Here is a 27572-nt window from a genome sequence, read left to right on the forward strand (position 1 = left end):
CACACCGGTACATGTTGATAGTCAAGTTCTGTTAATAGTGGAATGCAGTGCACAGCTGCCCCGCGGATGCACTGAGCCCCATCACCTTGTTTTCCCAGCAAATAAAGACAGATCTAGGCGGGATACATTTCCCAAGAAAATCGATGTTGCTGCACTATGTTGTTGATCTTTTCTTTAGCTTCGCCTTCATGTGAGGCATGTACGTGAGACACACATGCTCTAATTAATGCATTATTGTACCAGGAGGATAGCTCAGCGGCAGCGTGCTCTACTTGGAAACAAGACGACACGGAGCAACACAGGTTCGATCCCTGGGTCCGCACTTAGAAACCTTTGGGTATTAAGCACGTTATAAATAATCTATCATATCATTAGCCAATAAGCTACATAAAGCACCCATGCAGAAGTAACAGTTATGCAGGGAAATAGTGCATTGCCTACTGCATAATATCATATTGGGATATAGGACCAAAGCCTTCTCTAGAAAGGAAGCTGTATACAGAATTCTGAAAACCCCAGACTGTCACCCAATTGAGATCATCTGTGCCCATGATGGTTATTGTATGCAATGGATGTTGGGATGAGAGACATTGAAACCTTTATAACAGTATAGCCCACAATGTAGAATCACATCAGTGGACACCAGTAGCTGAGAAAGCCTTTTAAAGGTAAATTGGCAGTTAGCTGATGTACCCGCTATATACTTATCAGATTATAAGAAGACATTTACAATGAAAGGAATTGGTTAGCACTAGCCACTAGCAGAGACCAACTGCATTTTGTAAAAATGAGTTGGATCCAGTAGAATCAGGCATGCCACCTTGCTTGCACTCAGTAGCTGCTGCAGACATAGGTGAATACATCGTGTTTGACTCCCCTTTATAAGTTTCCATTCCTCATTTGTTAGTACCTCTATTACACAAGTCCAATTCACATCATATGTCTATTTCCCATACTAAATCATATGCCATGTTTTTAGTTAATTCCTCCAAAATTACTTTGAACAAATTATCAGTGTCAAATCCAGGATCTCTGCTTCCCTCCCCCACTGATGGTATGCCTAATGAAAAAGAGCCCCATAACTGTGTTGCCACAGCTGATTTTCTTTTGATTCCAGAACAGATTTAAACGATAAACTCCCTTAAGTAACACATTTCATATATCTTGTGTATTGTTCTTGATACCGGGATCAGACTGGTCAGTTGTTGTCTGGGTATGCTGAGCCTGCCGCAGGAGACATGGTAGAGAGTGGCACATTACTGAATGCTTCATCTGCATAGGTGGCTAAGCTTGTGGCACTAGCAAGGGCCTGCAAATTGGCAGAACAAAAGTCAGTCAATACATAAAGACATTCCAGGAAGGCTTTTGCAGTTGCCAATGATTTCAGACAGTTTTCTAAAACGCGAGAGTTCCTCTTCTCTTCCAGTCCCCCCATAAAACTTAATCATCATGTGAGTGTGCCTTTGGATGGCATTATGGATCCCAAACAAATAGCCTTCACCAAATGAGCACCACTTCAGCCGTAAATAATTAAGCCAACCGTGGACACGTTTGCAGGCTTTACTTCAAAATGGGCAGATGTTTGGTACGCTGAGGGAACATTCAATCTATTCACAAAAACGGTTCATGTGCTACCTCCTTTAAAGACTCTAGAAGAGCTCTCACAGATACAAGAGAACCCCCCTCAGTAGAAAAGGACATGGGGATATGCTATGGTGTCTTTCACATGAGGACTCTGTATGGAGAAACAAACAAAATTGCTTTCATTCTTAGCTAGGATATATCTTGGGCACACTCATGTTGAATGATGGAATCATTTTGATGTTGAATAAGTACAGGTTGTGGCTGTTTTCGCAGCAATGGCAAACGCTTATATGTCATGGTTGTACCTTTTGTCTTTGACACAATGTACCGAAGGTAAATTCAACCAAGCAAGGTGCTCATCTATCAGCATTTGATCCATTTGCTAGCATACAGTTGGACTGCACCCAGCCGACCCATTGTAATAATCCTCAGTACGTTCTTGTGGTTTTAGACATATTGACTGCCTGGATTGCGATTTAACCTTGTTGAAGGTCAGATGTTGTCTCAGTAGTGCAGGCCTTGGTCCGGGAATTGGTGCCAAGGTTTGGGATACCTCTCAGTATAACATAAATTAAGGTACCTACTCTGTTAACAATACAATCAAGGGATGTTTTACAGCACTTAATATCCAACACAACCCTAACTGCTCACACCATCCACAGTCAGCAGGAACATTGGTTGTTGAGACATTGGAGAAGCAGAATGGAGTATTCAAGCATGAACTATCAAATCATTCTAAAGAGATATGCCTCAAGTGGCCTGAGGACCTCCCTTTGGTTCTATTTAAGATGAGGAGCACACCAAATAGAATGGCGTTGCTAAGTCACCCAAGAGACACTCTATGGAACTTTACCTCTATCTCCACCAGAAAAGAATGTCAACAGAATTTGCCATTTTAAGGACCATAATCTTCTTGACTATGCCAGAGCTTGTAAGGATATTTGGCGTGTTACAGCACAGAGTACAGCACTACTGCACAGGTAGCAATTTTTTTTTATGCAGCACCACCACAAGAGTGTGGTGCATTGCTATATGTGTTACCAGATTAACAAGGAAAGACAGGCTATTCAGTCAAAAACGATTTTAACATATAAGATGCAAATCTATTTTTACAGTGAAAAGCACACGTGCACATTCAAAAATGCACACTATTTTTCACCTGAAATGCCTATGGTGCGAGAGACACATTTGAAAATAATAACTAACATAACTTATAACTAACCTGACTAATGAAACTGAGGTTAACATAATCCACTAATAAAAATGTGTCTCCACTGCAGAATTAGGCCTATTCTGAAAGTGAACTTTTAAATGCACATCCATTTTTTTTTTCTTTTCTCTGCTGCCCTGTCCACATAAATTCAGGAAGCAAAAGGGCTCGAAAGAACAGGAAATCAGTTGGTTACAAAGTATTACTATAAAAATGAGCCATTGTGTAGAGAAGGAGGAGATGGCATGATTGATTCTGATTGGAGCAGCGTCATAGCAAGTATCATGCTAGAGGGAGTGATCAGAGTTTTGCTGGGGGGAGTTTGAGGAGAGAGAAGGGCAGTCAAGATTTGGCAGAGCTGGGAGAAGGACCTTTTTCCTGGTTGGAGCATTCCTATCTGCAAAAGCTGAGAATTCCAGGCAATGACCCCGGTTTGAGAAGGAAAGGCGCTCCTTTTCACTGGGGTTTATCTTCAAGGGAGCCACATTCAGAAAGAGAACAGCTAAAGAAAACTTGACTGAACAGATACGGTAATTACATGTGTGGGAGCTGAGTGTGTACGAGAATGTTCAGTCAGAGTAGGAAAGGAGATTCCGGTGCCTTAATCACACGTTAATGTTGCAAATTGTGTTCTGTTCTCCGCCATTTTTTTTCAGTGTATCACAGACAATGCTGTTACTGTGCTATTTTATTTATTTCTGTAAAGAGTGAGATCGTGTTTAAATGCAACTTTTATAATACAGAAAAATATTTGAAAGCAGACGGGTGGTGTATTTTATATTTACCAATACAGTGCTGATGATGAGGGGAGATTTTTAAACAATGCAATTGTCATTTTAAGACAGATGTGTGCATGATCATATTCAGTATGGACAGTTGAGAGTGATTGTTTGTAGCATAGCTCGTTGGAGGTACATGAGCCAACGGGAAGAGGGACTCTCTGAACATAGTTCCCTACCGTACATAAGGTAGTGGAAATTACCACAAAATTACCACATATAGCTCTCTGTCGTAAATAAGTCAGTGAGATCGCCCATGGTGGCACACTAACACTAACACTGAAAATGTGGTATTCCTAAAATGTAGGTCTGAGGTCTCTCTAGTGATTACACGAAAAATCTAAGCAAAGAGAAGGGATTCTGGACATTGGGGCCACAAATAAAACAAGGGAATTATGCTCACCAAAATACCACCAACCACGCATACCAACCACGCATACCAAATATGCATGTCTGGGTGCTGAAATAATGCATGTCCATTGTATTATTGTTGCACATGGCCAAATCTGAATACAAGGAGTGATTATTGCTAAGTTATTTTTCGGCGGTAATAAAATACCGTCAGGCCCCAAATCTCCACAAAATACCCTACATATTTATGGTGCGATCAGCATTGAAGATGATACCGATGATATGGTTAATGATGATGATATTTGGAGGGATCTTCAAGAATTCAGAAGCACAGGTTGTCATTGAACCTGGACCAACATCTGGTATTGCGGTGGAAGAGGCACCAGGATTCATCATGAGTGATAGAAAGATGATTTTCCAAAATATATACATACCATTAAATCCTGAGATTTTGATTGAAAAACACTTGAACAATACCGGAATTAAGATTGAACAGAATAAAGAGTGGCTGGAAATAAGAAAAGAGGACACTAAGCAGTCAATAAGAGATATATTAATGCAATTGGAAAAAACATTTGTGAATCCAGCAGACATTAAGAAGAAGAGAGGAAAGAGAGGTGCGGTGATGCTCGCGATATCAATGATAATGTCTATAGTTGGAGCAATAATAGGTACCACAATATCAACAGCCAATTCTATTTCGGTAGGAACACTGAGTACTAAAGCACAACAACTGAGTATTGACCTAGAAATAATACAAAAAACATTAGATGGAATTAGAGGGGGACTGGATGAACAAGTAAGATTCATAAATGAAACTGCAATCATTCTAAATGAACAAGCGGATGTAATGCAACGGGCGACTAAAATAATACTTAAGCATGACAGAACTTTAAATGAAATATTGAACATAATGAGTCCTGTTGATAGACTATTAACGAATTATACGAGAGAAGTTCAAACTGCAGTTTCACAATTGATTCAAGGACATATTCCATTGTATTTTGTTTCGCAGGATATCATTCGTCAAATGATAGAAAGATTGACCAGGAGGGAAATTGACATAACACAGGTAAAAATTGCATTCGAAATGGGGAATGCAATGCCATTATATGTGGACTTGGAAAGACTAGAGATCGGATTTTTGCTATGCATCCCATATGTAGCCCCTGAACTTATTTATCAAACAAAGTGGGTACACAATGTGGGATTTTGGCAAGAGGACAAATTCATTAAGATTAAGAATCCAGAAGTGGTGGCATTTCAGTCATGGGAACCTGAAGTTTATTTAATACCAAACCTGGAAACGTGTAACATTTAAAGAACAAAATTATATGTGTCCAGGTAAACCGTTTGTTCCTGATGCCACAGATGCTATTTGTGGTTTGAAATCTGACCCAAGTATATCAGAGGGATGTGAAGTGATTATTAGTAATATGGGGAGTGAAGAAATGGCACAGGCTAAGATGGTCAGAGGTAAATGGTTGGTCAGCACCTGCTTAAAGAACATGACGGTAGTACATTTAAACCATGGAACATACGTGGTTAAACAGGTGAAATATAATGTTTTTATTTACAGATTCCAAAGGATGCAATTGTGTCAATTGGGGGATTAACATTGTTTCATGTAACAAATGATGTTTGGGAAAGCCAAGTGGAAAATATCGATTTTTTTCAAAGGGATACTTTTCCAATAGATCCGGATGTGGAATATTTATTGAATCACAAAGAAAGACATGTTATAAAAATGAATTTGAGAAAAAACAATATTACAATTAGTAATCTGGGCATAATAGAAGTGGAAAGATTTAATTGGGGAACCTGGGGGGAACACTCAATAGTGGGTTTGGCTATCCTGGTGCTAATCATGGGTGGATGGTTGATTGTGCTATCAGTAAAAATGAAAATGTTACTGATTTTACTAGCTACGTCAGGAAGAGAAAGATATCCCAATACACATGCATTTTAAAAGAAAAAGGAAGAACAAGTTGTTTTTAGGAATTGGCTTGGATTGTAGCCAAGTTCTAAAAACAAAAGGAGGGTATGTAAGGATATTTGGCGTGTTACAGCACAGAGTACAGCACTACTGCACAGGTAGCAATTTTTTTTTATGCAGCACCACCACAAGGGTGCGGTGCATTGCTATATGTGTTACCAGATTAACAAGGAAAGACAGGCTATTCAGTCAAAAACGATTTTAACATATAAGATGCAAATCTATTTTTACAGTTAAAAGCACACGTGCACATTCAAAAATGCACACTATTTTTCACCTGAAATGCCTATGGTGCGAGAGACACATTTGAAAATAATAACTAACATTACTTATAACTAACCTGACTAATGAAACTGAGGTTAACATAATCCACTAATAAAAATGTGTCTCCACTGCAGAATTAGGCCTATTCTGAAAGTGAACTTTTAAACGCACATCCATTTTTTTTTTCTTTTCTCTGCTGCCCTGTCCACATAAATTCAGGAAGCAAAAGGGCTCGAAAGAACAGGAAATCAGTTGGTTACAAAGTATTACTATAAAAATGAGCCATTGTGTAGAGAAGGAGGAGATGGCATGATTGATTCTGATTGGAGCAGCGTCATAGCAAGTATCATGCTAGAGGGAGTGATCAGAGTTTTGCTGGAAGGAGTTTGAGGAGAGAGAAGGGCAGTCAAGATTTGGCAGAGCTGGGAGAAGGACCTTTTTCCTGGTTGGAGCATTCCTATCTGCAAAAGCTGAGAATTCCTGGCAATGACCCCGGTTTGAGAAGGAAAGGTGCTCCTTTTCACTGGGGTTAATCTTCAAGGGAGCCACATTCAGAAAGAGAACAGCTAAAGAAAACTTGACTGAACAGATAAGGTAATTACATAAGTGTGGGAGCTGAGTGTGTACGAGAATGTTCAGTCAGAGTAGGAAAGGAGATTCCGGTGCCTTAATCACATGTTAATGTTGCAATTTGTGTTCTGTTCTCCGCCATTTTTTTTCCAGTGTATCACAGACAATGCTGTTACTGTGCTATTTTATTTATTTCTGTAAAGAGTGAGATTGTGTTTAAATGCAACTTTTATAATACAGAAAAATATTTGAAAGCAGACGGGTGGTGTATTTTATATTTACCAATACAGTGCTGATGATGAGGGGAGATTTTTAAACAATGCAATTGTCATTTTAAGACAGATGTGTGCATGATCATATTCAGTATGGACAGTTGAGAGTGATTGTTTGTAGCATAGCTCGTTGGAGGTACATGAGCCAACGGGAAGAGGGACTCTCTGAACATAGTCCCCTACCGTATATAAGGTAGTGGAAATTACCACAAAATTACCACATATAGCTCTCTGTCGTAAATAAGTCAGTGAGATCGCCCATGGTGGCACACTAACACTAACACTGAAAATGTGGTATTCCTAAAATGTAGGTCTGAGGTCTCTCTAGTGATTACACGAAAAATCTAAGCAAAGATAAGGGATTCTGGACATTGGGGCCACAAATAAAACAAGGGAATTATGCTCACCAAAATACCACCAACCACGCATACCAACCACGCATACCAAATATGCATGTCTGGGTGCTGAAATAATGCATGTCCATTGTATTATTGTTGCACATGGCCAAATCTGAATACAAGGAGTGATTATTGCTAAGTTATTTTTCGGCGGTAATAAAATACCGTCAGGCCCCAAATCTCCACAAAATACCCTACAATCTCCAGCTTCATCTGTCAGTTCTCTACATTAGTCGGTGAAAAAGATTCTGTCCCGGGAGCCAGACAAAGCCTGTCATCTCTGCAACCAGGAGACTTAATTTTAGTCAAACGTTTCCAGAGAAAATCCGAACCGTCACCCAAATGGTGCAGACCTTATCAGGTAATACTCACAAGTAATATTGCTGTTAACCTTAAGGAATTGGCTACCTGGCATAACACGTTCCATTGCAAATGTGCCTTACTGCCAAGCCAATGAAATACCAGAGACGCCAGGAAGCAAGTGGTGTTAGGATTGTGCTTCCTACTTTTCACCTTAAGTGACTTTCCTCTTTCCAAACCATACCACCCTGTTGCTAATAGACACGTGCCAGGGAGAATATTTAACCTACCACACATACTAATTACTGATGATCAGGTCTAATGACCCTGGTACAAGAGCCTGTAGATTGTAGTGCAGCAAAGGCAAATGTATAACTTGACAGGGAGTTGGGAATGTGGAGTTGATCTTTTCTTTTTTTTTTCCTTTTTTACCAATGCAAGACCAATGCCACCCTGGACAGGCTCCCAATACATGTGCAGCTTTATCAAACTGGATCTCTGATGAGAGTTATGCCTGAGTACTTGCTGCAGAACATGTGTGCATTACCAACAAACCCTGCCATTCAACCTAATACTTCACCTATCCCGAGTCCTACTGCTCCCCAAAAGATGCAATTATTACTAAATTGACACACTTGTCTGTTTTGAATTCTTATTTTCTCTCTATTTTATATGTTAGAGAAGGTATTTGGGAGATGAAGTGAAAGATTATCTGGCTACAGATTAATTCTCCTCTCACTGAAGTGGGAAATATACCACGTTTCAGATGTTAGATAAGCAGATGACTTATAGGACATTAAATAATCCGCAGGGATTTCACACAGTAGCTGTTATGGAAAGGTGCACTACATATGTGCAGGAACTGGAATAAGAAGTCGATTTTAACCATACTGCCGAATGGTTTTGATTTTTTTATAACATATTTGAGTTTCAGGAATGTCACAGTGACTCACTACTTCTGCTGAAACATGTTGCTGATCATGTGCCAATATGGTAATGCTAAGGGGGATAAATAATCTCTCAATCATCATGTGTTCCAAGCATTTGAAGTTTCTGACTTCCATAACTCAATCTGGGTGATGTTAGTCATTGTAGTATGACACAGTTTGTGATGTGGATATGTCAGGGTTTCAATATGTCATTATCAATGCACCTTTTAGATATTCCGTCAGTTCAATACCTTTATCTGCCTTTCAGTTCACCACTTTTTTCCTGGACTGTTCACAATGACTGGCCATACGACTGCAGCAGCAAAGATAAGTATAAGGAGAGGTAATAGAAAGTTGGCTTATAGGTTATTGACTGGTGCAAATATAGTGCTCACAGAATAGAGTGTCTGCGAGAGGCAATCATTAAATAATCAATAAGGGCAGTTAAAAAGAGCATCAGGACTTGTCACGGTCGAACAGGTCACCAACACAGATGTTAATATTGGTGATCTACGTAGTATCTGAACATTAAGCTAAAACACTTCACAAGTTGATCTGAGTAATATTATAGACTAGAATTGTTCTGCAATGGGTCATTGCCTGTGTCCACGTGCAATATTACCTGAACAATCAGTTGTTCAGCATCAGATGAGGTGTACTCCACCATAATCGACCAGAATCCTTCGACATTACTACCAATGTAGAGTGATGTCTGATTTGTTTGTAGACATTTGTTGGAGAGAATGATGTGGTGAAGAATGTGTGTGTGTGAGTGTGTGTGTGTGTGCGTGCACGCATGCAGTTGTATGTGTCTGCATACGTGAATGGATCTGGTTTTGATTAGGTGGCCAAAGAGAACCTTTAGGGAATTAAATGTTCATTGACCTGAGGTAAGGGTATTGTAAAAAGGTATACAATAATGCTGCAATTAATACATTAACAAAGAAGGCACACAAACACTGCCTGAACATGCCCAAGATGAACAGTATTCTCCTTGACCTGAAAGACCCAACTACAGCCCCCTCCAATCATGTGAATCAGTGGCACAACTCCCTCAACTATCTAAAATTGTGCAACATAGCAATCAAGGTAAATGTATATGTGTCCTTGATCACTCAGTTAATGTAGGACACCTAAGGTATACCACACTATGTGTGCTTGATATACAGAATCATCACTCTATATCCTTGGTCATAGTAGTGGCTTCATATTGCCTACATTGCTGAAATGCACTATTGAAATAATGCACAGTGAGTGCCAGGGCTCAAATCCCAGAGGAGTATGACTCGAGGAGTATGAGTTGATATGATATGGCATTTATAACGCGCCCATACACATGTGTTTCAAAGTGCGAGTCAAAAGATTATGTAGGCAGGTGAATAGTTCAGTGGCATACAGAAGAGAAATTAACAACACAATGATAATAATTGAAAGTTCAGTCCAATATTCAGAAAGATAAAGACATTTTTTAAAAAAAAACAAAAAAAACAAAGGCACACTGAAAGAACGGAACAATGTCTACATATCCCATTCGATTTGGAGATTTAGTTCAAAAGTAAGCCATTTTTAGTTCACACATAACTTTGAGATATTTGACCTGCTTCCACAATGCTCAGACACCTGTCAAGATGCATGTCATTTCCAGCACTAATGAAAGAGTCACTCTCATGTGAGTAAGCCTTGGTGAACGTTCTCAAATGTAATCTCATGGCCTCTAGTGCGATTCGAGTAGGTTTGTAGATTCCAGCCCGAATCTCAATTAAGAGACATACATTTTTAGGGAAGTTCAAGGGAGGCTCAGGTACGTTTTGGTCGAATTTTTAGGAAACATTAATGCAAAAAGAACTTAAAAGGCCTCAAGAAGGGAGAAAGGAATAGGAGAAAGGGAGGTATTAGTGGTCTTAGTGGTTCTGGAATACGGGGAAAGCGGAACAGGAGACGGTGGTTGAAGCAGATGATAGAGTGACCAATTTCTCTAGGTTGCTAGTGGGCTTCATGTAAATGACTTAAATACATGCTTACAAGAAGGAAGAACGCTGTGTCAGCGTTACATTTCAGAGGCGTTGAGGCTAGCTGGGGAAATCAGCATGACAAAATGGAGTTGTGTGCATCTGTTAACGTTATCAATGCAGGACAGCATATTACGCTTTTCAATACGATATTTCAGTAGATTAATGCATCTAATACAGAGATCTATGTGTAACTTTCAGGTCCAGATTGAAATCTGGGCAAGAAGACCTCGTCCTCTCATCTTTCTGAAGTTGATAAAATGAGAACAGTTGAAGAGTGAATTGTAAGATTGCATGTCAGGCAAGCAAATTCATTCACGTGCCGGCAGGCCTGGGTCTGCTTTTCATCATTCAAAATTTGACACATGGGGCCTCATTCCGAGTATGGCGGTAAGGGATAGCGGCCACCGGTAACGAGACCGGTGGCGGTATTCCCTTACCGCCATACTCCGAGTTCCCTCTGCGCCCTCGCCCTTAACGCCTGCTTTGAGCAGGTGTTAAAGTCGAGGGCGCAAAGGGGCCTGCAAGCCAATAACGGTGACCGTAATGAACGGTCACCGTTATTTGCATCTTTCCCATTCCCATTGAGGCCTATGGGGGCTCATTTGGGAATGGGGAAGAGCCTTGATGAATGGGGAATCACCGCCCGCCAACCTTGGAATGGGGCGGTGATTCCACCATCCACCAAGGCGCTGCCGGTCCGGGTACGGCGTCAACCAAGGCGTTAATAGCGCCATTGGTTAGCGCCGTACTCGGAATGAGGCCCATTGTGTATAATTAGGTCCCGGGAGGATAGCTCAGCGGCAGCGTTGCGGCTTGGAAGCAAGACGACAAGAAGCAACAACAGGTTCGATCCCCGGGTCCGCGCTTAGAAACCTCTGGGTGTTTAAGCGCCTTATAAATACGTAACTAAGACAAAAAAAAAGCACAATTACGCAACTAAGAAAAAACAAAACAATTCCTGTAACAGCGCCTCGATGCCTGCAGGCTGTGTGAGCGCTTTATAAATGTTAAATAAATAAAATAAAATAAAAAATTAGGCTTGGAGTACTACACTATATTGGGGGTCATTACGACCCAGGCGGTAAGTACACCAACTTTACCACCATGGTGTAAACTATGTTTACACCATGGTGGATGGCGGATTTACCGCCCCATTCCAAGGTGAGTGGAGCGGTAAATCCCCATTTCCCATTTTACCCTTCCCCATTCCCATTTTTGCCCCATAGGGTATAATGGGAGTGGGGAAGGTGCTAATTACGCCACCGTAAATTACTGTGGCGTAATTAGCACCAAGGCGGTTTAGCGCCATGGATTTTAACGGCTGCTAAAAGCAGCCGTTAAAATCGGAATCAGGCGTTAAGGGTTAACGACGGCGTTAACCTTTAACGCCTGAGTTGTAATGAGGCCCATTGAATTAATAACACCAATGAACTCTAAAAAGCCTATAGGTCTAGGGAAGAGTGAGTCAGTGTTTAGGTTTGCATGAAGTTTCATCTTGCAGAGTTTGCTTCTGACTGTACCAAGTTATTATTTAATATTCGTGAGAGTACATCATGGCAGGTTAATGACCCCACAAAGGCAAGTAGTTCTGAGGAGATGTCACCCACATGTCAAGCAATCATGATGTAGACTTTGATGTCTATTAAAAAAAATCACTTAGTCAAGTAGATTGTGAAGGTATGAGTTATGTAATTGCGGAAAATACATAACCCATATCTACAGTAAGTAGCCAAAGGATATAGGGAGAGGGAGGACAATACATGCTCCGAACACTAATGGATGCAAGGGGATTGGCAAGTGCATAATGTGTGCTGCAGAACAGCCCCTATAGGCCACTTTTGTAAATAAGGTAACCTCTGCAATTCTCAAAGTAATGCAAATAAATAAGCCTGGCTTTCCATATGTATTATTTGCATTACTTTTTTTTTTTTTTACTTTTACAATGTGTGTTTTTTTAATGATTGTAATGTTTTGTCAGCTGCATTCAAGCTTTCATTGTGGTTTTTAGGTTTTTAAATTAAATAAACAGCTAGGTGAAAGGTATTAGTTATTTAGAACTGTTGCTTTCTTTGTGAATCCATGGAGGGACAGATTCTGAACTTCAGACCTATTCCATTATCTTTATAATTTAGTTTGAACTTGTGCTGGCAGGAAATCGGTGACCTCTTCAACCCAATATTCACAGCAACATTTCATCAACCTTAATTGTCATACTTTAAACTTGAATATGGAATCAGAATCCCTTAAAAGTTTGTCCAAACCTAAATCACCCAAATACAGAGAAAATGTGCATGATTAGAAGTTCGGACAAATGTATTTGTCCAAGCATAAAAGTGAGATATCTTGATAGGAAGTTTAAAAACGTTCAATGGAACTGTCACAAGAGGGGGAGAACATGATTTATGAATGCTGTCAGAGAAAATTACTGCCATTAATCTAACAGTATGAATGATCACAATGATATCATAGCTGTTTGGAAAACAGGGGTGTACAAACGGTTCCTGAGGCACCAAGCTCAAAGATGGATCCATTTAAAATACCTTTCTCAAGGTAGAAGATTCACTGAAGAAAACCTGCTGCTTCATAAAGATGGGATAAGCGGTCTGGAACACACTTGATTCCAGGGTTGGAGAGAACATCTGTAAGCTGGTAACATCCTTCCAGGAGGTTGAGCCCTTTATCCGTAACCCAGGCTTTTGTGAAAGACACACATAGAACTGGTGTAATTCTTTTTGCAGACACCACAGTTGCCACCTTTAACCCATAGTTTACACTTCCGTGGGCCAATTGCAATCAGGAACCTTTTTTTTTGGTCACTCTGTGACCTCTTCCTGCTCCTTCCTGTGAGGCTAAGAACATTGATGTCCTCTTTGACTCCACCCTCTCCTTCTCTCCTCACATCTCTGACATCTCTAAGAAGTCAAACTATCAGCTGCACCTCCTCAGAAGTAATCTTCCTTTTGTCTATTTCACCCAGAAGCTCACTGTCTCCAAAGCTTTGGTACTCTCTAGGCTGCACTATTGCTACAGCCTCTTCATAAATCTTTCTGCCTCTACACTTCAACCTTTACAACTTATCCAGAACAGGACTGCAAGACTTATCCTTGACCTCGAGCACAGGCATTGTGTCTCTCCAGCTCTAAAATCTCTTCATTGGCTCCCCGGGGCTGCAAGGATCAAGTTCAAGACCCTCTGCATCGTCCACAAGGGGGCCTGGGACCACTCCACTTCTAACTTTCCCTTCCAAAACATCTTCTTTCTCAAGCTCTCTGCTCATCCATCTCCAACGCTTTGAGGGTCAGACGCTTCTCCAAGCAGAGAGATGGGGCAGATCTATCTCCTTGGCTAGGACCTTCCTCCACTGAAACAGCCTCACTGACTCTCTCAAACTTGAGCAGAGCCACCTCTGGTTCCAGAAGCAACTCAAGACCTTCCTTTTTGCTTCCCTTTTTTCTTCCTCTCCCCTCCTGATGCACCGGACTGCTCTGTGCACTGGTCACCTGGTCACCTTCTGAACTCTGGCCCAGGCTCCTGCATGTCAATTTTCCCTTGCACTGCCTCCAGGCTCCCCAGCACTTAAGGGTCTGTATTTGCAACCCTACAATCCCTTCTCTCTGCACTTATGAGCGACCGGCCGGCTGCACTTGTGAGTTAACTGCACTTCCCCCTTGCACCACCTGGCACTTCTTCCCTTCCCTCTTCTCTGCACCTGCACGATTTAAATGACACAAGGCCTAGTAAGATCGTTATTTTGTCCTCCCTTTGTTTCCCTCTCCTTGTCTTGTTGTGAATAGAAACACTTGTGTACAGGCGCGTTATAAATGTCACATCATATCATTTCATTTTACTTTGGCATGGTGGCACATATAGCAGATAGCATTATGGTCTATGGTCTGTAGATTGTGAGAGGGGAACTGTACCATCTCATCCAAGTGGAAGAAAGTTTTGCACTATGATTACCAAGGTCTAATATTACAGTTATAGGGAAAAAGTTGTTGTAGTTTCCTTTCTCTATAAGTTGTATCCTGCCAAGGGCTGATGGCGGTCTCTTCATTAGGGGCGTTATACAATTCTGGAATTGAGGTGGGATTTTGAGGAGCTTTCTCACAACTCAACTTCTACTTGTTCTAGTCATTATAGATTATCTAGTGGCTTAAATGATGCAAGAACGTAGAGATTATGAAGTCCAGTATCAAGGATTTTCAATTAATAAAAAGTGAATTAAAATATTCGTAAAGACCCTTTCTTTCTTTTCCCATGGGAGGAGAACATATTCGGATAGACAGCTCAAAGTGTCCTCCCCTTCTTATAGAATTATTTAATACTGGCTTCCCATACCCAGGAGTGAATAATAGGAGGACTGTGGGATTTGCTAGTAAGATCTCAGAACTAGTTGCATTCATCAAGCCTAGGAAAAATAGAATTAGGCACAGAGAATTTGCTTCAGCGTGAATAATGGGTCTATTGTGCACCCATCAACAGGCAGGCTAACGTAACGTCCCCTCTTGCCTCTACAGCGAGATGTTCTTTTCGAAGCCCACACTTCAAATAACAAAAGCATCTTCTGAAAAACAGTCGAAAGTAAAATCCAAGATACAGCTTCATTTTTAGAAGTGAAACCACTCAAATATCCATTAAACAATTACATTGATAACCCATTTCAGTTTGGAAAGCACAGATACTATCAGGACCTAAAGAAGTATAAAGGTTGCTATGTTAAAAAAAAAAAAAACTCGATTAAATTAAAACATGGTGCGAAACTGAAATTGCAAGTTTTGCGATGGGTATGCAAATGGCTATAAATCCAACAACAACGTTCAGAGGGTGCCCCATGCATCATAATCTCCAAATACATACTGGGGCCACACAAACGTCCACACCTTTTAGTCAATAGCAACAGAGCAGAGCCTTTTGTCATAACCAGTGATCATTATGATCAACTATGGCATTGTTGAGTTTCGGTGAGTGTGCAAATGTTGGATTTCTCGGTTGGACAGGTGGCCTGGGTAGAAGGTCTGGTTTCTTTAGGATGTTGCCAAGGGTTTGCCTTACATAGTGGTGGCTTAGGTTTGATGAACGATTAAGTTTGATTACCAAGGCAGCTACTGCATTCTAAGTCATTTGGCAGTGTTTCGAGGTTGGTGATAATTTTGCAGTAAATCTGCTGAATTACCGCCAAACTCGATTTCCATTACTGCCACTTGATCCCGTGTGGTTGCCACGGATTACAAGAGGGAGTAGCGCAGTGTAATTCTCAATTTGTTGAGTCCATGGGCCTGCATGGGCATTTTTGGCAAATGTATTCGTAGCAGAAATACAATGTGGCAAATCTGACGATTTTTGAAGGAAATGTTGAGGATTTACCTCCAGCAACAAGCTCGAGATGAATCCGACACGTTTCCTCCAAAATCTGGCGGATGTACCGTGCAGTAATTCTGCCACTAGTAAATCCGCTAAAACCTATAATTTAGCAGGGTGGGAAAACATAAGTTAATCCAATAACGGAATTACCGACACTTTTTTCCCACTCTACCAAACGTATAATGAGGCCCATTGTCGTTTCTATAGGTAGATGGCTGGGCTCCAGCCTGAGCCATCAGGCTGCTATTCACTTTTGTCCTTTCAGGTGATGATTTGGCAGTAGAAAAGGAGATTCTGCAAGGTCATTGCTTAATTTCACACACAGTTAAAATATATTACTAAAAAGACTGTCAGAACATATTCTGTATGTTCTGTATGTTAGATGAATATTGTATTTATTAATTGAAACAATCGCTATGATGCATTACAATTAACGCATGTGCATTTTTAAAGTAAAACACATGGTTGCTATAATAATCGATGACCTTCTGCCAGAGAGACTGAGTTGCCGAAAAATGTCAGTAATAATATTGTTCTCTTCATAGAGCAGATATCCTACATAGGCGTCCTGTACACTAGGGGCATGTGCCAACAGGTGCCCGGTGCTTTCAATTATCACCAGAGCTTTAGAAGTGGGGTGAGAAATCTAAACATGTAAAAGTAATGTATCTACGTTTGTATTGTGCATTATGGTTAAAATACAAGCCTAAAGCACCAAATACATAATACATACAATCATTGAAAACACATCTACACAAAAACAATGCACACATCTCAATAACGACAAAAATTCGTCACAACATCCAACATTAAAATCAATATGCATGATTACATTTGCAAAATATTTCTTAAAAAACATACAAAATTCATACAACCTCTTCTAATACGTTCAAAATAAAATGAGTAGCAGCAGACACCACCAACAAGAATAGATGCTACTCCACGATTGATCAGTTCAAATTGATTGTATAGCATTAACAAGTGTATGGTAACCATTTTCATACCTTTGCTGTAATTGACAACCAGTCAATACACGTTTGGAAGTCTCAACCAACATATTACACAGTCTGCAAGTCCGATTTACATATGGTATACTTTTCCAAGCTCCAATATATTCATAGGTTTCAGGAGGTTAAACCTGAGCCTCATAATACGTCTTCTTAATGAGGTACATTTTGTTTTTACAATATATGAGTGGGGACGAGGGAATGGAAACCATGGCCTAGAATTCATTTCATATTTTGGTTTAAGGGATAATTTCTCAACATTGTCCTTCGTTCCCATCGTATGGCTCTGGATTTCATTAGGTTGGTACTTACACCTACATCAAAGGTTCATTTAATTTTAAAATCGATCTTATGAAAAAATACACATTTCATCAATACAAATCTGGAGTACCCGGTCACTTTCTCAGTGCCCAACACCACAGGGAAAAAACATCCAAGCAAATAATGTATATTACCAGGCTCAGACATCTTCAGGCATATGGAACATCTCTGAATCCTCCAAAGAGTCAAGATGGAGGGAAGCCCTAGCTCACAAAAAATTGCCTCAGATGGTACACATTGAGGCAAACCAAGAGTACACTTCCATATCATACTCTCAATCTGCTGAAGCCAGAGTACATTGTCTTCAGTAAATACCTCCATCCCATACAAATGACTAGGTATCAGACAGGCCTTGTATAGGGTTAAGAAACCTACCACAGACCAACCCCCTCTGACTGATGTGAAGGACATAAGTGTAATGCTCACCTGATATCCACGGGGATGCCACCCAGTCTGGCTGGACCGCTTCCATACTTGGACGCACTCCCAGGTCTGAAAACACAGGAGTTTGGGTTTAGCTTTATTGTCTCTTCTAGCCCAGAACCCACCTCCGTTGTGGACCCAACAATCCCTTAGTGCTCTCCTCACCTTGCTTTTTGGTATGGTGCGCTCTCCGTCCTGCTGATCTGTGCAGGGGTGCGTTGTGGATGGCCGTTGTTAGGCAGAAACCTGTGCAGTTCCCTCTGGGACCACTGCAAAAAGTTTAAGACTACAGGAGTTAGCGGTAAATCCAGTTAGTATCAGTCTGTACCACCCAGATTTACCTGGTAGCTATGGCTGAGCAGTCAGACTTCTCTCAAGACGAGTTAGGCAGTATTTAGAGTATTCGGGATAGGGCAATTTACACAGTAGAACAAGCAAACACTGATCAGAGCTTGGGTGTAAAGATATATAATTATTTATTTAAAAACACATCTATGGAAAACACACTGGCACTAATATGGCAAACAACTTCAATCACAGTTACTATAAGTATATATCAATCCCATAACACTATTTCGACAAGTCTAGGTTCAACGGCATCACTTATTTGCAGACAGAGGTGAATGCTTTAACCTAGATGGCACTCTAGTATTCGTTAGGAAGGGAGAGAAAAAGGCAGGGTATGAAACCAACTCAGTACCAACACTTTTACGAAGCAAATGCCAGGCAAGCAAGGCAGGGTCTACTGTAGATCACAAAGTTCAGAGGCCAGGCCCACTCAGAGAGAGGCAAGGCGGTATGTCCCAAAAGTATCATAGTGGAAATGCCCTTCAAGTCTTTGTAGCAAAATGTCACAGAAAGGTTGGACCAGTTTTAGAACAAAAGTTAAGAAGGTCTGGAGGCGACCCAATGGAAAGGTAAGGATTTCAGACACCTCACGCTAACCGTTTCAAGGGAAGCCAGGCGGACACAGTACCTTGAAAGTGAAGAGACAGCTCCGGCGGGGGCAGTTGTTCCTGGTGGTGGATGCAAGTCGGGGCTTTGCCAGAAGATGAGAGGATCTCGTCGTCGAGGAAAAGTTAAAGATTGTTGCACCACCAGGAAAGAGACCAGCCGCGGAGTGCTCAATCACAAGGCACCACCTTTTGGTCGCGATACAGTGGTTAGTGGCTATCCGGTTGCCGGGGTGCTCAGCATGGGCAATTCGACCACTAGACGTCCTGGAAGCGAAGAAAAAGCAAGGGACCGGTTGTTCCCACAGGGAGATCTCCTCTGTCGTTGGGAAGTGGTGAGTCGGTTCAGCAGGGCTCCACCGGAGGTGTCGTCATTGCAGGTCGGCTCAGCTTTACCCTCGTCGGATTCTTAGGTCCTGTGGCGACTTCTGAAGTTCCAGTCCCAAAAGCCCTGCTTTTATGCAGAAAACCCCTATTCACTCAGCCTAGCTGTCACTCAAACATCCTAAGTGGTGAGCGGGGCGGCTCACCACTTGGGCCAATCACACAAGAGTGCGACCTGAGTTGGCAAGGCAACTCAGTTCAGGGTGCCTAAACCCCCTCGCACACCCCCTGTGGTACCCAGACAGAATGGCACCTTTCTGGAGGGCTTCTGTGCAGAAGCCCGCTAAAAGTAGAGCAAAGGGCTCAACCTTTGGTTTGGAGTTACAGAGGCGAACACATACGCCATTTTAAAAACCGAGTTCTGGCAGAAAATACCAACCGGTGAATTTATTTAAGATAAATAAACCGGCAGTATGTTAGAGACTAATGTGAAAAAGTATTAGCCTCGAACAATGGGAAGAATCCCATAGGAATATATTCGCGGTCGAATATAAAAAGTAGTATCCACTGCCACCAGCCAAAACTCGACGAGGGGGGACGGGACAGTGCCCCCTCGAACAACAGACCCAGGGGTAATCGAATGACCCCTACCAGTACGTCCACAATAGGATGGTTTGTACTGGTTCTGTTAGTAAATTTAGGTCTAGTACTTTACATGCCCTGGGAGACAGTAGTCAGTCCCAGGGTATGGAGTCTATGGTGGGGGTCCTCTAGGACACCCCAGTGTTACGGCACGGAGGGTGCGGTGTAACACACATAGCAAACCACATGAGACCCTATGGAGTAAAAGACCCCATAGCCCATAGAACACATTAACATTCAAAGAAATACCACAAATCATGTCCAAGAGTGGGAGAAAAAGAGTCTCACTCTTGGCAGGATGAAAAAAAACAAACTCCAGAAATCCAGCAAAGCTGCTGGGGGACTCACTAGGTTAGGAAATTCAGCCTAAACAGAGAATTCTCCCTAACAGGCGTGTCGCAACCTAGTTGCTTCACTGGTGCAGGCCCCTCGGAGTCCAGACCTGCTGCGACTCCGTTCATCAGGGAAGTCTGCTGTTTTGGTAGTTTGTCCTTTTTTTGCAATTGCCCCTATTAATGTATTTACTTCTTTCTTAGGTGCAAAAGGAGTTCTGGTGATGCTGTGCTGCCTGGGGCTGTGCATGAGATGGTAAGCGAAAGCGTGAGTGTGGCGCTATATGACTTTCTTGTGCTGACCTGTTTGTTTTCTCTTTCTTGCAGGCCGCCACGATGTCCGGAATGTATGCTGCCGAGAAGATGGAGAGCAGTGAGTAAAGCGTTGCATGTGCCACCTGCTAGAACTTCTGCATGTTAATTAGCCTTTTATTTCTTCTTGCAGGTCGTTAAATGGCCCGGGATGGATGTGGGTTAAGAGCAAGTCAAGTTCAGGTAAGCGTGGGCCGTTTTGGATATTTTTCAATGCCGAAGAATAAACACTTACTAAAGCTGCTTTTCCATTCTCTTTCTTCCAGGTTGCGGCTTTCAAGATTGAGAGGGAGTTCACGGAGATGCTAGTTGTTCGGGATTCAGGAGCGGAGGACAGATGTAAGGATCACTTGCAGGTAAGCGAATACTAACAGTGTTCTTGTTCTTGTTCTTGCAGGTAGTCGGGCCAGGGATGCAGATGAGGATTCCAATTGACTGTGGTGAGCGTCACGCTGCAACAGCAGAGTAACGCAAAGCGTGTTCCCCAGTTTACGCGTGGCTTATATAGCCTGCAGGTATCCCAGGTGCCCCCAGGCCTGACCACAGCTAAAATGCTAGACCGCAGAGCTCAGTTCTGGAACTGAGTTATGGGGGGGATCCATGTTGTGTAAAGGCTATTGTAAGTCCCACTTCTCTGACTTCCTACATGAGCCTGGCGCCAAAGGCACCAGGACTGACTCCAGGAGAGTCTTGGGGAACATGATGGGGCCCTTGAGGCCATGATGGATGACCGTGGTGCAGCCCAGATGGCCTGTCAGCCAAGGCCAGGGGCAGGGGTCATGACAATAAGCAGACAATCTTTCTTCAATTCTCTGCGGATTACAGATATAGGTTAGACAGATTTATGTAATTTAGATTTAATTAACACGCACAAGTAAACATAATTCTCACTAATTTCACCATTCGTATTTCCTCAAATGTTTCGAGCAACTTCCCACCACAAGTACCTTGGTCTTGGAAGGATTCATGGATAGGCCATTCTCTTTGGAGTAATGATTCAGGGAATCAATGCTATGCTGTAATCCAATGGGTGTCATATCCAGTAAAATGATATCATCTGCACAGGAAAGCCAGTCCAGCGCGCTGACAGCAATCCTGGGAGGCAAGTTGCATACACCATCCCAACTCCCTTCCATATCTGAACATATAACTCATATAATAATGGTGCCAGCACACAACCCTGTTTGCCTCCCTCAGCTGTGACAATAATGAGAGACACACAGCCTTCAAGATCAATCCTTACTTGCACCGAGGTGTTCTGGTACAATTGTCTGACCATAGAAACAATTGAAGGATCACAACCCCAGGCAATGATTTTGTTCCACTGCCAACTTTGCATCACTGAGTCAGAGGCTCCAGAATTATATACAAATCATATGAAAAGCCTGGAGCCCTGTATTGACAGGGTAGATCTCATAAGGTAAAGCATGCACCAGAGATTGAATATGATGTCCATCCCTTTCTTGAAACCTGTCTGTTGTTCGCTTAGGAGAGTCCGTTCCACAGCCCACTCATTACAATTATTTAGGATCCAGGTTGCACAGATATTTTAGATAGAATCAGTGAGTGCAAGTAGTCTTTAGTTACTCACATTGTTTTGTATACCCTTTTTGAAGACAGGCACTAAAATGGCCCATTCCAACTATCAGGAACAATCCCCAACAAGGCCACAATCAAAGAAACAGCTTGCAGCAAAATTGACCAGTATTGTGCCATCGACTTACAGATCACATGAGGAAGCCCATCAGAGCTGGGTGCCCGTGTGGATCTCATGTGTAATATGATATTGAAAACATCTTCAGTGAAGGTATACCCGTCCCCATTATACGCAGCATTCACTTTAATATCACGAGGGAATTCTAATTGTAAAAACACTTAATCATTCAAATAAAGCTGCTGCACATATTCAATCAAAGTCTTTTCTGCTATAAAGTTAATTGCAGTGTTTTCTTTGTCCTTAGTATTTAAATAAACCAAATGCCAGAACGTGGAACTATCACAGTGTCTGAGTGCACCAAACCTAATACGTTTTGTTAACATTTATGCTCCCAGATCCAATTTTTGCATTCGGTTTTAACCATCCTTACTGCTTGATTGTTGTGCACTGGATCAAGACCCCACTTTTTTAAATAAATCTCAGATCCGCCCTGTACTCCATTTTCCTAGCAGTGATAACAGCATCATACATAAATCCACTTTTGACAGCATTCCGATAAGTCCTTTTTTCATCTTTTCTAGGCTAAAATCAAGGTGGTTGATTAACTTACCAAACTCCAATAACAGAGTATACCCACCACTTTGCTATTTGTGGAATGTCACCACGTCCAGTAGTAGCTCAGCTAGCATCAGCTCATTAAATCTTGCAATGTTATGGGTAGTCCATCTCAACCTATTCGCACTGTCGTTGCAATCAGCTAATGACAATATGGCAAGTTTATTAGCATTCTTACTTATCATCACCTGACACTTCAAGATAACATGTCACTGACCACTGTTATCACTGGGATATAACCAGGAATCGGCTTCCCCATGTAACACAAATATAATCAATACAGCATTGCTGGATACCATTTCTCGACTTAAAAGCAGGGTTGTTCTTATTCTCTATGTCACGAGGCTGTAGCATACCCAGTCCATATGAGTCAAAGAAAGAGGACCAAAAAACGTTTTCACTCCCCCTCATCATCGGCAAACTCAGTATGTTTGGTATTGAAATCACCTGCAATTATAATGGGGGCACCAGATGATTCTAAATACCAGGAATCCAGAATCAACTCAATATAATCACAGATCGACCGAGAGCAATTAGACCACAGTTGGACATATACACTGATCATCAATACCCTTACACACAGATTGTTAACAGAGATATTAGCTCTGGCTGCCATTGCGTTCAAATGCGCTATTAATGGCAAATAGAGCTTGACTGACACATTTATTCTTACACCGAGTACCAGACTGCCCCCATAGTGCGTCCACTACTTTTTTGAGTGTCAAATCTCTGTAGAATAATAAAACCATCAGTGCATATGTTGTTGAGCAACCAAGTCTGCTTTAGAAGCCTTTAGAAGAAATAATCAGTGTCCAAAATTGCTCTTATTCTCTCCTGCTTTGTCAAAAAGGAAACATTTAACCCACACGTATTCCAGGAAAGGAAGTTGACCCTCCCCCCCCCCCCCCGCTCAATCATACTAGTAAAATGACTCTTCCCAACTGCAATTCAATGGGCCTCATTACGAGGCTGGCGGCCGCGGAATGAACAGTGTCGGTAAGGCGGCCGCCATATTTTGAGGTCTGCAGCGGGTCCCGCTCTGGACGCCAGGCCAGACCAGACGTGCAGAGCGGGACCCGCTAGCAGACCAGGATGCTAACAACGGGCAAAGCCCGTTGTTAGCATCCTCCCCATTCCCATTGAGCCCTATCGGGTCTCAATGGGAATGGGGATGTACCAGGTCCGGGGCTCGAGAATGGGAATTACTGGGCCCGCTAAAGTCGGCATGGCCGGATAATTCCCCATTTTTGGGACCCGGTACCTGGTTTGGGGGTAGCCATGCCAGTAAAAATGGCATGGCAACCTCCAAACTCCTAATGAGGCCTAATCATTTCTAACATGCAAAGCAGCAGGTAACCATGACCAATCAGTGTGACCATCAGATAATTTAAAATTCCTCAATTCCAAAAACATCTAGACAATATTTCTCCACTATCTGTTCAACACAATTTGCAAGGTGTGTGTTGCCTCCATTCCTCCCATATAATCATTCTTAGCACCATACATACTTTCTGGTTATAAAAGAGCTTGAAATCTAATTTTAGAAACTCGGTTGAAACAGATAATACAGATTCTACCAGTACCAGTGATGCAAAATGAATCACTGCCCAATTAGTGTCACTAGTACCCTCTCTTATGCCTCTGCCATTATATAAAGACTGTATATGTGGACCAGGATTGAAGGAAATGCATTGGAGACCAAGCAGAATGAAGAATACCTCTATATAAACAGAGAAGCAGATTTTAGGGACACCCTCATAATGAATAGGTGCCTGTAAGGGGGCAGCATCCTTAACAAAGACAAAAAGGTAACAACTTGCTCTTCCGTGACACTAGATTGCCTCCTTGGTTCCGTAATCCACTTGTCAAGAGGCACAGCCAACAACGTACTCTTGGCTGGTTGTACACCACCAACAACTTGTTTCAACGTGTAACTCTCAGAAGATTGTACACAGACTATGTTTGCCGAAACAGTGTCAGCCAACTAACCCAAGTTCACTCTCGATTAACCATGGGAAACACACCAACGACTCTTAGATACAGCTCTAGCATTCCTCCTCAGTTTATATTGCTTTGTCCCATTTATCTTCTTTTTCTTATGATTCATGGTAGGCTTACTGGATAAGGCCTGGTTCTCAATCGGTAAAGAGGTAGACCCAAACATTCCAGTAGCCAGGCAACTTCCCCCTTGCCCAGCCACATCAATTGGAGAAGCACAGACAACATCTTGAGACACAACACCCCAACTTTCTCAGTAGCACTGGTGCCAGGGTGAATATTCTCAAAGATGGCATCAACAACCCTCCTGACTAAATGCACAACTTATTTATGTTCACACACCATATTAAAATAAAATGCTGTGACTGTTGTAATAGGCTCAGCAGAGTCAGAATGGTAATATGCTGGAATCAACTAGGAATAGTCATAATCCACATCTCCCCAGACTTTGCCCAGAAGCTGTTATAAGGTGCTTGGAGGTTACATCCGACAATATTATCACACAACCGATGAACGTCTGTGTGCAGTAATAGGCCCCATTGAGTTACATACACTGTGATGTATAGCAGAGGTTCAATAAGGATTGGTTTTATCTATCTCTGCAAATGTTGAAGATGCAGGTATCTCCTTAAGTCTAGGAGTCTAGGTGAGGATATACAGTCAGTGTGTAGCCCATTCTTCAGCATAGCTTCAATCATAAAACTCTTGGGGGGGTACAAAGTTAATTTCCCATTGGAGTTAGCAGACAACAGTCTTTCTTCCCTTTCTTCCTACACCACCACGTGACCCATCATTATATAAAGAAGAGTTAACTTCAGGAATGGTTTTGCCCGAGACTGGCACCGATTTACTAAGCTGTTTGGAATGTGCAGAACTACACAGCTGGTTCTTCCTTGCTTTAACCAGAGTCTCAATGTATATTGAAACAGTTTCATGAAGGCAACAAAGCTTACCCAAACGTTGGATCAGCTTGACTCCCACAGCACGACAGCAGGACATTGCACTCATCTAAGCACTTGTGCTGTGCACGGCACAGGGAGTTTTAAATCCCCAGATCCAGCTAGTCTTCCGTGTCCAATAAAGGGAGCACAGTATGCAGTGAAAATGACATGGACAAAGAAACCGAAACGCCGAACTCCATGCGTTTCACACAGGCCAGTGCACTCAGCTATGTACTTGTGCTGTGTAGCGCGTGCTGTGCGTACGAAGGGGAGTTTAAATTCCCAAAGTCAGATAGTCTTCAGTGTCCAATAAAGGGAGCACAGTATGCAGTGAACATTACATGGACAAAGAAAACGAAACGCCGAACTCCAAGCGTTTCCCACAGGTACAGTGCACTCAACTATGCACTGTCCTTCTAGAATTTTAGTATATTTTCGTAAAATGTTGCTGGAAAAGTATACATAGTGCACACCTTTAAACGCAGTCTGGACTTGAGCGGTCTGCTGAAGAAATGTGCGTTGAGTTGCAGCTTTACTGCACAAAAAACTACACATAAATATAACACATTTTCATATAAAACACACAATACTCACAATGCACACACACACACACATACTCACACACACACAAGCTGCCCCAAACATACAAGCACATAAGATACATCACAAGACCTGTCCAATACAAAATATGTACACACGCAAACAGAACACAGACCTACACCCACTCATACCACATATATAAAATGTACACACTGCACACAATAGAATACTTTCTCACGTTGCGATAACAGGGCCACCACTCATTCTAACAATACGCGGGCTCGCACAACCCACATATGCACACCAAACACCAAACGTTGAAAGACACTCACATTGGCCATGCAGTTCTGCGTCGGTCTTCATCCCCACCTGTTTTAATATATGCATATGTGCTCAACCGTTCAGCAGACCTGTTGTCTGCGGCTGCACCGTGAACCTTGATTAGTGATTAATAGAGTGTTCCTTCTTCTCAGACACCAATTGTCCTTTCTGATCCCCTCGCTCTAAATCTAAAGCAGCTTTACACTGTGGCGCTGGAATCTCTAGTCCCTTATCTCCCGAGTCAGGGCCCCGGTGAAAAGGCATTTTCAAAGTACTAATGGAGCAATTCCAGAACAATTAATACAATATTCCGTCTTTCAATTACCGCCAAGGAAAATTTAAATTAAATACAGTGAAAGCAATGAGATTAACAGAGGTTGATATGGGAGTCCTGGTGACAGAGCAGACTGAAAACCTCCGTCTTCCCTTCCCAGAATATCTTGTTTGCGTGGCCGTATGCAATGCCATATCGGCTGTATATTTGTGTTGTTGGGGAAGGGCTCCAAATACAATCTCCTCTTTATTCGTGTCAGGTCTGCTTTTTCATTTAGCATCAAGTACTTGGTTTCCCTCCAGTTTTGTTCACATCAAATTCATTCTCCACTCCTGTGACAAATCAACTTTTGGGGCACCTGTGGTCCAGGGGTGAATATCGGTTTCTAAACCATGAATCAGTGCCACACCTCTAGTAAACAAGAAGGTATCCAAACAGAGTGGAATAACAAGCAACTTATAAACCTCTTTGTCCAATTTTGGTAACATGGACGGAACAGCAGGCTTATCTCTGAAAGGTTGTGAATCATTGGTTAGTTTCAACATAGCGAAAATGCAATTATTACCCAATGATAAAAGGGACTATCCAGTCAGGGTTGTATCAAAACTATCTACTTAATTAATAACCCAAAGGACAGTTCAAGCAACACTACGAAATACAACCAACCCTGTAAAAGTATGCAGAGGACAGGAAGTTTCAAAGAAGGAAAAGGGGTGCACTCTGGATACTGACGGGAGGGTAGACGGTATGGTTAAAAACCACAACAGTTTGTTAAGGTTTCTTGGCATTAGCACAAAGAGAGCAATGAGTCTTAAAATGTCTAACAGACTTCTGGGAAGGACCAGAGGGACAGCACCACAATGCACCTTGTGCTGTAGATGTTCTT

This window comes from Ambystoma mexicanum, chromosome 8 (genome assembly GCF_040938575.1).
Source record: "Ambystoma mexicanum isolate Mex_15411 chromosome 8, UKY_AmexF1_1, whole genome shotgun sequence".
Lineage (NCBI taxonomy): Eukaryota > Metazoa > Chordata > Amphibia > Caudata > Ambystomatidae > Ambystoma > Ambystoma mexicanum.